We start from the raw sequence: 12,574 nt of genomic DNA on the forward strand, positions 1-12,574 counted from the left end.
TTGCGGTAGGAGGAGCGCATCGCGTGAGCGGCTAAACTCAATGGTTTTGTCAATCTTTTTTCTCCATCCGCTGTGTTAATAGAATATGATTAATATTGAGAAGTTCCTCATCCTTCTTCAGCGCTCTGGACCTATGCAGCATAGTAATTTATTTTCTATACACACATCAAAATCCCAGCACGGTTTTACAATAGCAAAATGCTTGTAATATTAAGTAATTCTTCTCTACGGCATGTAATTACTAATATCGCGGCGAAATTGTTTTCCTGATTCTGTTCGCGAGAGTGGGATTAAAACAAATATGAATCTATTTTTAGATTCCTGTTTTCGTATCACGTTCTTCGGTGGAATATTATTAAGGTATAGAATTCTGTGGCACTACTTACAGGTTTCTTCCTACTGCGTGACTTCTTATTATTTTCCCGGTATTTTATGATAGCAAGCAACGGGGCAAACACGTCGTGAGCCTGATGGTAAGCGACACGCTTATCCATGACAGTTGCAGTGCCACTCAAAGCTTTAAGAATCGACACAGACTCAAAGGGCTTTGGTTGATAACATAACCGTGAGAGTGTTGAAACAATATTGAAGATATATAGTCATTAATTAGTATACGGTGTGAAAACATGATGCCTAAAAATTTTCACGATGGGAAAAGACATAAACCTACCTCGAAACTTTACAAAAAAACTGCTGTATTCAATAAGTATTTTACATATACCAATGATTTTCTTTTTTATATCAACTAAACACTATTTAGAACACGTATAGTGTATGATAGAAATTTTTCAAATGGCTTCAATTTTGTTTGTAATAAGATTAATAGCGCTCGACCCAAGCCAAATGGACCGTATTAGTATGGGAAAAAAATAATTCGAGCTGATGTAGGATCGACTCTTAACCTCCTGCCTACTCAGAGAACTTTTTTTAAAATATTTTTATGAAACTTTCAGGGATTGTTATTAATATTTTAGAAAGTACGGGAAAAATATTGAAAAAAATATTTGTTCGGGAAAACCGGATTTCCGCTATGTCCTATATGTAGGACAACAGCATATTAAGATGCCCATTTAAAATTTTTGCACGGTTGTAAGTGGACTAATTAGCAATTAAGGTGAAGGAATGCTTAAATAAAATATTATTTATTGAAAATTAAAAAAAACACAAAATGTACTTATTATATATAAACTTAATAAACGAATAAAAAATAAATATTTCTTCTGAAAAAACAAGATATTACTTCTATCATTTAGACTTTATTACTATTTTAATCTAATTTAACAAAATTTTTTAGAGAAATTAACATGAACATATTTATTTTAACTTTCAGCCTCGTAAAATTCGATGAAACAGTTTCTATTTGGCACAAAACACAGACAAATCTCAGATTTTTTACAGTTTTTCTTATTACAACCAATTTTTTGCAGCGTGACTGTTTTAAACTGTTATGCCTTTAATTCCCTTATAGTAAATCCGAGAGACCTTTCATTTTTAAAATTTGTGTTCTATTTGTACAGTCAACAAAAAGAATATCGTCATCGATATACCTATTGCTGGTAGAGTATATACCATGCCCATTTCGTAGTATCTATCAGTAAATAGGCGGGTAGCAAACACTAAATTCTGGCTCAAACTTCTGTTTCGACCAATTATCTTGCTTATCATTAGCATTCTGGTACCTGAGGACCTGTAATCGAAGTGAAGGTGTTTAAAGTACCTCTAACTTGGGTACAAACACGTCTACGTGAACGCGAAATGGAACTCAGATGTCCTCTCGATCGCAACGGTAATGATGATGAACTGGCGAATACTTATCGGAAAACGCTCGAGAAGACACAACAGCATCCGATACATCGCGCTGTTATTACAATAGTGTTGTAACTCAAAATAATGTGAAATTCAAGATTATGGTATTGGTGAACATACAATTTGATTCTCTACATGCCAATGAAACCGTTGTTAAAATATTCTAAGAAACAATTAAAAGATATTTATGTAACTCAAATGAGATAAACTTTTTGTGAGCTAGTTCTAGAAAAAACAGTCCTACGTAAAAATAGGAAATTATTCTATCCCTTTCATTTTTAAACATATTTGGCAAGTAGAAAATTGTTTACATGTCTGTAATAAACTTTAACCTATACATGTTCTTTTCTAAATCTTTCACAGAAAGAGAATAATTAGTTTTTCATCGACTCTGAAAGAATACCTTTTTCGAGTTAATACACTATTATATTCACAATGCGATATGTGCTTCATCGTTTCAATTGCTATCCAACTCAAGAAGGTTAGTTTGATTGCGATTCGGTGGCCTATATTCAATAGTCATCGGAAACGTCATCATGAAACTATCTTGGAGTCATTGAACGTTTCTAGTATTTCATTCATCTGTCAAACCATAATCTATCACAACTTAAGAAAAACTATGTAAATTGATATATACATAATATTTGAAATATTTAGTTTATGTACTCTGTAAAGAACATGTGTAGGCATACTTACTTAACATCACCTACATTTGTTCTTTGCAGAGAACATAAAGTTTGTTAGGTTATTTTCGCTAAGTATCTATTTGTTTCTGAAAAATATCTGTCTACACAATTCATTTATTAATTAGACAAGTCATTTAGGAAAAGATATTGCTTAATTTATTGAATTTTGAAATGATGTACACCGACTAACTTAGCTTCGCACAGAGGCATTCTTGCACGTGCTCCCTCAGATGCTATTTAGAAAAAAGTTACAGATGACACGACCTTTGTCTATTGTTTTGACAACTTAGAAAACATATATATTTGGTATTAAAAAAAATAGTAATGTTGCCATCTTTAGTTACGTCAGGAGAATTTTTGGATTTCTATGTACTCCTCGGAGTAAAAATGTAGGGAGGAGGATAAATCACAAAGATTTGATGGGCACTGCCACTGCGCCTGTCACTGTGATACATAATTTGACAAGTCCCATGTGCCTGTAATTTCACCAGCACCCTTAACCCTTGACTCTCGTACTTCTGTACTTAAAGGCCTCAATAGTGCATCAATATAAGGTAATATGGATTGATTAAAAAAAATAAAAGGGGAAAGTAACGAAAAAAATATAACAATTCACCGTATTTGGTTTCTGACAACACTCATACTTTCAAATGTGCGATGACCTCGTAAATATGGAAGTCGGCAACCTTATTGCTCTAGGGATCAGGAATATTTTATTTGATTTGTTGGAAAAAAAATTATATTCGTATTCGTAGACATCAAAGGGTTGTGAACCTTACCGTAATTATGGGACGACCGGTTTTTATACAAAATACTTAAAATAATAAAAACAAAATACATGTGAGGCGGTCAAATTGAGGACGCAGTTAAGAAAGGTCAGGTCGAGAATACTCTTAATGGACGAGCGTATATTTAATCATTGGCATTTTAACCGACTTCAAAAAAAGAAGGTTAGTAAGTAGTACTCTGTATATTTATGATACCAAATGACGGGACGAACAAGTCGTGCATCTGGTGTTTGTTAAGCGACACGCGTGTCCGTAGCATTTATCGCAGCAGTAGAGCTCCTTGTGAAAGAATGCGTCCAGGGAAGTACTGTCACCTTACCTATTTCTGCCGCCAAGCAGTAACATAAGCGTTACTGCGTTCCGGTTATAAAGGGTAAGGGTGCTGGTGAAATTGCAGGCACATGACACTTGTTAACTTATGTCTCAGGGTGACGGGCGCAGTGGCAGTGCCCTTAGACCTTTGCGATTTAAAGCTCTAAATGACACTGCAACTGTTATGAATAGACGTGTCGCTTACCACCAGGCGCATGACTTGATCGTCCCGTCACTTGGTATTATTTTTATAATAACATTGACCAGTTTCATGTAGAATAGATAAACTATTCTTTTTTGTAATGTAAAAAAGGGGGCAAACGAGCAGACGAACCACGTGATGGGAGGTGGTCATCGTTGCCCATGGACATTTGCAACATCTGGGGGTCGATTCGTACCTTACGATAACTCAGTTGTCGACCGATTTCTTTTTATTTTTATTCACAACACCCGAATCGAACGTCATACTGTCGTATTCGAAACCGAACCGAAAAGACGTCACACCCGTACGATCACTCGAACTTCTTAACACAGTTATTGAATGAAAGTTACCAAACGTCCCATTGTTTACAAAGCAAGAATGTAATGTGGATATCTTTTATTACTTTAAATAAAGTCTGGATTTTGTTCAATTTTATTAATTTATTTTAATGCCAGACAATGCATTGCTATATTTTCGGCCTTTAAAGTCTTAAAAATGTATATAAAAGGATTTTAATTTTTCTTATAATCTATTTAATCGACTAACTCCGTAAACAGATTTTAAGACTGTCGTTATTCACTTTCGTGGACTCAGTTGGATAACGATATCGTATCCGAATGCGGATCGAACGTTTGACTCGGAATGTTCTGAATAGCTCGGAACGCGCCCTTCGATCCGAGAACGGTATCCAATTGAATTATTCGGTTAAAATATCAAAGAGTTCTGAATCGGGGTCCAGATGAGCTGCCTATGCGTTGCCAGCCTTTGAGAGCTCTGTAAACACGGTTTTTGAAAAACCCCTTATCATAGCGCAAAGGAAATACTTCAGGAGGAAGAGCATCTTGCAGGTTCGAGGAAGCAACGAACGAGATGCTCTCGTGGTCTTGCAATGTCAGGCATCTAAGATGTGGGGATCGACTCTACTCCTTTGGCGGGAGGTGCGGTGATATAATATTACGCGCCGTACCAAGGTAATACGCCCAGCCGTCAATGTAGAGATGGAGAACGTCAGTTCTATGAACAACTCTCCAGATAAATCGACCCTAAATGAGTTAAAACTATTTATGGAAGAGTTGGTGCAAACATCAATGGGAAGTATTCGATTGGCAATCACCGAATTAACGAATATACTGAATGCACAGAAGAAACGCATCGACTTATTAGAGTCCAGAATTTCAGCCCTGGAAAATAAAGCGGAATCTCCAAGCATTTTTACTCTACAATCCACAATTTCTCAACTGCAAGCGGACATCATCGATCGAGACCAGGCCCTTCTTTCAAATAAGATGGAAATAATGGATTGTCCTGTAACGGTAGCCCTGATCATAGCTCAAAAGATTGGTGTGGAGCTAGGGGAGAGGGACATTGTTACCGCCAAGCGAGTAGGACCTGTGCGACAACCGGCGCCGGACAGTAGTGCGGCAGCACGACCGCACCCTATCGCCGTGAGGAGCACCGCTCTCGTGCACCGCAGTCTGGACACTGACGGGCTGCAACTGACGGGATCTGCGCGCCGTCTGTACCTCAACAAGCGCCTCACCAAGCACAAGCGATTTATCTTTTTGAAAGCTCATGAACTGGCTCGTGAGATGAGGTTTAAATTCCTTGCCAAAAAAAAAAGCCAAGAATGGAAAAGCACCGACCTGCTCAAGGTTTTTGGTAAGGTCCATATTTCATCCAATATTAGTAGTTAAAATCTTGGTCATTCATATTGATTTAGGTGTTTTATATTTATCGAGTTCTTAGGTTTTCGCGATTGTTACACATAGGAAATGAAACTATTTTTCACACAACAGTCAACCGTGACCATGGGACCTGTAAAGGGCTCGAAACGTCGGTTTGTTTGAAAAAACAAATATACGCGATTTAAATCCGGAAAAATAGTTTCATTTCCTATGTTTTATATTTTTCATATTTTAGCAATTGTTTTCATAAATTCGTTCATGGTACTCTACACATTCCAGCACACACAGGCTTAACCAGCACACATATAGCATACATACATTCAACACCACGTCCCATACCCGCTCACGCGATGCGCTCCTCCTACCGCAAAATGGCGGCTATTTGGTTTCGCAAATTAGAAAAGGATTCAGCTTAAATACAAGTTTTTATATATAAAAATTATTATTCTGCATTGCTCTTCCGACAAAGCGGCGCTGCAGCGAACAGGGGAACAATGACATTCTGGGCATTTCCACTTGTCTTTTCCCTCCATCATATTAAAAAGTTTCAGATGCTGGCACAATCAATATCAAATGTTGCTTTACAGGTCATGCAACTAAGATGTTTATTATATTATATTTAAGTTATTTTGGCATTTATATTCTCGAGACAGAACAATAAACATGTCTCTACAAACCAAAGTATTTCGTTCTATCACCTATGCCATCCTAATTACATGTTACTTATTAATTACAAACAAATAGAAAAAAATATTGAACATCATGCTTGTGAAACATTCTGACATTTAATAAAAATTACTTTTTATTATTTTAAAAATTAAAATAAAAATAAAAATTTAAAAATTACTAATTATTACAGTTAATAGCGACATCTCTAGCCAAGGCAGGTAGCTGTAAAGGTGCCTATGTGCGTGACGAAATACTTTCGTAGATTTCTCATAGATGGCGGTACGGCTAAAAAGTCGTTGAAAACCATTTGGCTTGTTATCGGATCTTTGTGCATGGAAAAATTTGTAAGGTTCACTGGTTCGTTCCGTAGCTTAGTTGGCATAGCGTCTGCCACGGTTTGCTAGCTATTAGATGTCGGTTCAAATCCGGCCGGATCGAAGGAATTTTTTGTAAGTGTTTGGACTTTGTATTAATAATTACAACAACTTTATTAATTAAAATTTACTTTGCGCGTTACAAAATAAGAGTCAGATTAGTAAACCACTAAATAAAACAATTGTTAATTCTCTAACACTTTTTTTATATCCAACAATTACAATTATTGTATGGCAAGGGAGCAAGCTCAGCACACACTGTGTAGAACATAAGAGTACTGCTTTTCAGGTTGTCCCCGCTGTTTTGGGCAATAGATATAAAAACACGCGCACAAAAAAAAACCGGACTCAAAAGTTCGTGGATAACATTTATTTCCCAAGTTTTATTGAAATAGTTACCGGAAAGTCAGCAAAACCGCTGTTTTATAGTCTCGTTGTTTTATTCATATCCTAGTTTGCCATCCTTAGAGGTGAATGGTGTCTTCTAATTTAAATGGAACCAATACTGAGGTACACTCTCTTTCGAATAAAAAAAAAAAGAATCAAAATCGGTTTACAAATGCCAGAGTTGTCGTGTAACATTACATGCAAAAAAATACAGTCGAATTGAAAACTCCCCCTTTTTTTTAAGTCGGCTAAAAATTAAAACTAGTGAACATTCACAACACACACATTTATATCAGTAGTATTTCATGATGTATTCTTTCACGGAAAAGCTCAAATGTACTCGTACAAACTCAGATTCAAACCCACGGCCTCTGCTCGAGAGACGGTGCGTCAGACCATTAGGCTGTCACGTCTCTATGTCTAATATTAATTATAAATTACCAAATCCCTGGCACAAAGTGTAATAAAGCGTGAAATAAGAATTATCGATTATCTTTCGATTCTAAACGTAATTTCGAGTCGTTATTTCAATAATTTGTTCACTCGTGAGCATTTGCAGCGAATAGGCACATCTTGAGATGTTATAAGCCTCTTTCGCAGCTTTGAGCTTTACGGAAAACAGCTGAGAGTTGTTTTTAGGTTATATAAGAAAGGTATAACAGTTGTGAATAAGGGAGACGGGAGTAATTGGAAAAAGAGGCGGTGTAATAAGGAACGAAATGAAATTGTTCCACTGAGGGAAAACATCTGCAGTGTGTTGTGTTATTCATATAAAAGCATGTGTGTGGGTAGTGTAGGTGAATACATTTATAGGCCAAATATGTTTTTAATTAAGATGTTTGGCATTTGTGTACATTTTCTAAATAAGAACAATTCTTAATTGAGACGTATAATTAACTTCACGATAACATTAACAAAAGTAAATTCAAATTCAAAGTATCTTTATTATGTAAGCAAGCAAACTCTATGCTCATTCGTAAGGCAGATTCCCCTGAATAAAATGACCAAGAAACTCTAGGGGTTGCTCTTTGTAAATATACATTTGAATACATTTATCAGTATAATATTTAATTTATACATATTAGATCTAGACTGCCTGCAAGACACAAACGGGTCATTACCACGGATTTTTGTCATCCAAGTACGTAGGAGCTGTATTATAATACTGTTTGGCGGCGGAAATATGTAAGGTACTTACCTGGACTACCTCTTTCACTAGGAACTCTTTTGCTGCTAACTAAACCGTTGCTTGTAGCTATAAAAAGAACAGCATAATATTCAACGACATCTTGTACTAGTGTACTAAAAGCGGCGTCCACACGCTGTGTTTTACTGATGTGCGGTGAACACGCTGTACATCATTTAGTCGGTTGTCAAACATTTAAGATGGCGGACGCAGATGCGGTCCTCTTTGAAAATTAATTTACAACGCTTTGTTACTCACATTTCGCTATTAGAGTAATTGTGTGAACATAAATTTAAAGTTTTCAATTATTCACATTGATTTGATAAGTATTGTTGTGGTTTTTGATTAAGTTGTGTATTATAATATTTGATAATCGCGAAATAGTATACTAATGTTCACACTATCCATCTCGTTTTGCAAGCTTGTAATGACGAGTGTTAAAACAAGACAGAACATAAACAACAGAGTGTTCTGACTACACAGTAACAAAGTATGTATAATATGATTATAAGTTACTAACATAACGGGTCTAATACAAAAACCACGAAAAAATGTCCCAAGTCAACCTATTTAAACGTAGTGACATGTAAAGGAATATGAAAAAGCTAAAACGTTTAATTTAAATTGTAATGTCATCGCAGTACTGTCTAATTTTGCTTGCTTCGCTGTCAGTCGAACAAACGAAGACTAAAGCGTGAATGACGCTCTGTATACGATTTTAACGCCCTATAAGTTCGGACACTTTTTAGCGCCGACCCGACGTCCATATAATTGTAAGTCAATGGTTACTAAGGTTATAATAATAATAATAACGCACACACTCAACTTACCATATAAATTTTTAAAAACATAAAACATACTAGACTCAACGATAACTATATACTTGACTAGGCTGCAATGTCTACAGATCGTTGCCTTTCCACAAGGACAAGCACGTAACATAACATCAATAATTTCAACAACTCGACTGTTTTTTTTTTTACTTAATTTGTATTTATATTTAGTAATATAATAATTATAAATAGTAAGCGGAAGACCCTGGGTCAAAGCATTGTGCAACTAATAGCGACTTTGCCAGGGACTTTAACGTTATTTCCCCAACACAAATATAACTGGTAAACACTCAATATTATCTGCCAGCCTACCTCATTCCTAGTAGGTATAGACTGTCACGTCTGTTCACGATACTACGGTACTGATACTCTTTGACAAAATTCGTCATTTAAACAAAACACTGTCACTGTCGATACTGTTTTGTTTAGAACTATTTCAAACACGTAGTTGCTGTGAATGTTCTTGTGTATAGATGAAAATCGTTGATAACATTTAATAGATAATTTCATCGAAATTAATACGGACTCATGAAATCACCAAGGACCCTATTATTGTCGATATACAAAAGGGTTATCAAAACAGAATTATGAATTTCACGCACGACAGGTTTTATTGTCGGTTCGTCGTACACTTATTAATGTTATTATACAGCCATAGCCGATCAATGGCTGTGTTAAACGAATTTTGACAGTGTAACATTTCACGGATGTTTACTTTTAGGGTTTCATCATTCTATTATCAGTATCGAAATTACTATATCTGCCAAGGGAATACAATAATAAAAGGATACAAAGAAATGTGGACTCAGCTACAGAGGACTACGTAACATAAGCCCTCGTTGATATAGGCCACATACGCCAAAAATTAACAAAAATATTTAAGACAATAAGGCACAAATTAAATAAACCTGCTTCCCGGTTTTCTTTGTCAAATAGCTATGTCATTTTTATTTAGTTAAGTATATTGAATCAGTATTACAGTTGGTAAACTAATGTAGGTTAATGCATCACGAAATTAAACTAAACAACACAGTAGACTTATATATAGAATATAATAAAACACTCGATTCCCTTTATCGTTGTCTTTTTAAATATTTTAACACCACTGGCAAATTTATTATTAAAATGAAAAAGAATATCAAGGATTATGTGTGGAATGCTGTTGGAAATATATAACAAACCAGAGGATACCATACACTCAACAGGAGACCTTTCGCAAAACATAGACGCTTACCCTGTCTATACCATCAACCTTCTATGACTTACGAAATCAGCTGTATCAAGCACAAGTCCAGTCGTGCATGGAATACTGCTGCCACCTATGGGAAGGCCCTGCTGCACACCAACTGGCTACCTTGGATTCAATTGACAACCGTGCCAAGAGGCTTATAGGTGACTCGGATTAGTGGTGGCGAAGCTGCAGAGCCTTGAACACCGCCGTAAAGTTGCCGGCTTATCGGTATTTTACAGGATATATCACGAAGAGTGTGCAATGGAATTACACCATTTAATTCCCCCTTTCCATCATCGGGGGACTAGACGTAGGCTTGGGTTCCACTCCTGTGTTGTGGATATTCCAAAGATTCGCACGAAGTATTACGCTTCCACATTTATATGGCGAACGGCTATGGAATGGAATTCCCTGCCTGCAGACTTGTTCCCTGAACGTTATAACTTGGGCCCTTTCAATTATTTAGATATGCATGTTCCATCAGGTGAGATGGAGGTCAAATGCGCACTTACATTTTATTAAAAAAATACTATAGAACAAGCGCTATGTTATACGTATCTTTTCATCATACTTGCTTGTAAATAGTATGATTCCATGGTGGCTAACTTGACAATAATGTCCTAAATAAAGCCCTCGGGCATTTTTGTTCCTATTACAGACATGGTCGGTAAGGAGTTTTTTTCAGGTCAGGTTCAAGTACAAGCAAGGAGGTTACTTAAGTTCAATATGAAAACATTCGTTTAAAATGTTATCTAAACAGAAATTTTATTACAATTCAGGCACATGCTTCTTAAATAGTTATAATCTTATAATAATAACGCATAGAACCCTAGTCCGCACACGCTAAGTGAGGCAAATTGAAGCGCGCCAAAAGGGCCTACACGAGCGGGCGGGCCCTTCAGTGCTCAAGGTCAACTTGCACCGCGAACAGCACCAGAATTTTAGCTAAAAACGACGAAATGTGCGCTAAATGAGTATAAAAATACGTCAGATAAACATAAGATAGATACTAACATCACATTCCACAAGGAAGTAACGCTTTTGAACTTGTATTTTTATATAAATATTCACTAAAACCGAAAATTAACCTACTACTAAAACTAGCCTACATGAATTCGATTTTTGCCTCACTTGTGACAGTTCGTTTGATATGAATATGAAACTATCATTCTATGCCTTATTATTCTAAGGTTAAAATTAAGAATTTCCTATTAAGGTCAGCAGTATTTCTTATGTCTATAGACTTAAAGGCTTTAACAATCTTGGAAATACATGACGGAACCTTAAATAGGTAAATTAAAATTAATTTATTGTTATTTCCTATTGCTTTTAATTATTTTCTGCATAAAAATTTAGCAATTTTTTATTACATTCCAATAGGTCTGATCATCTGTTAATAAAAAAAAACAAATAAACCCGCCATTTGCAAAATTATCGATTTTGTATTGTGATTGTAGTGTGATTGTGGTATTGTGAACCATATTTTATTTATGCATACAAGAAACACTTAAACATTGTATTTAATTCCTCGCAAATGTGATGAAAAACATTGTATGTATCACAGACAGTATACAAATACAAAACTCGAGTTACGTCCTTAATACACAATGTACTTAATAAAGTAAAAAGTAAAAAGTTTTTCATTCTTTTTTAAGTTATATTTATTAATGGAAATTTTGCTGGTATTGGAGATAAGTTTTTAACCGATTTCAAAAACGAAGGAGGTTTTCAATTTGACTGTATTTTTTTGTATGTGTGTGATTCGCGGCATTTGCAAACCGATTTTGATGATTTTTTTGCTGGAAAGAGGGTACTTCAGGATTGGTCTCATTTAAATTTGAAGAAAATATTCCACCTCTAAGAATGACAAACTAAGATATGAATTCGGTTTCGCGCACTATCCGTTAACCGATTTTTATAAAGCTTGGCAAATAAATGTCGGTTTTCTTTTCATAAAAACTATTATTTGTGCTATAATTTTGTATACAAATTGTGAACTGTTTTTTTCACAAATAGAAATAAATAAATAAATGGGTGATAATAAGTACGATTTTTTGTACGGGAATGTAAAATTTTACAACCCGATAAAAAACCTTTTTGATTTGTATTTTAAAATTATTGGTACATAATTTGTGAGCACCTTGTATAAGTTACGAACTAAAATATCTATAATCAGGGAGCTCCTATAACTTACTTAGGTAACTTTGAAGTTGAAAACTTTCCCATGTCTAGAATATTGTGAACTTTCAAAGTGATGTTTTATGGTATGAATATGCAATTATTTCAGAGAGTAGTGGGAGACTGGTTGTTTCTTAAACGAGAGATTGACTGTTCAAATCACTGTGTAATAATTTCAATAAGAAAAAAGACATCCGTAATATTTACCTTAGAGCTAAGTCCAAACTCATGGTACCA

This window comes from Hyposmocoma kahamanoa, unplaced genomic scaffold, assembly GCF_003589595.1.
Source record: "Hyposmocoma kahamanoa isolate Upper Pololo Valley unplaced genomic scaffold, ASM358959v1 62, whole genome shotgun sequence".
NCBI classification, from domain to species: domain Eukaryota; kingdom Metazoa; phylum Arthropoda; class Insecta; order Lepidoptera; family Cosmopterigidae; genus Hyposmocoma; species Hyposmocoma kahamanoa.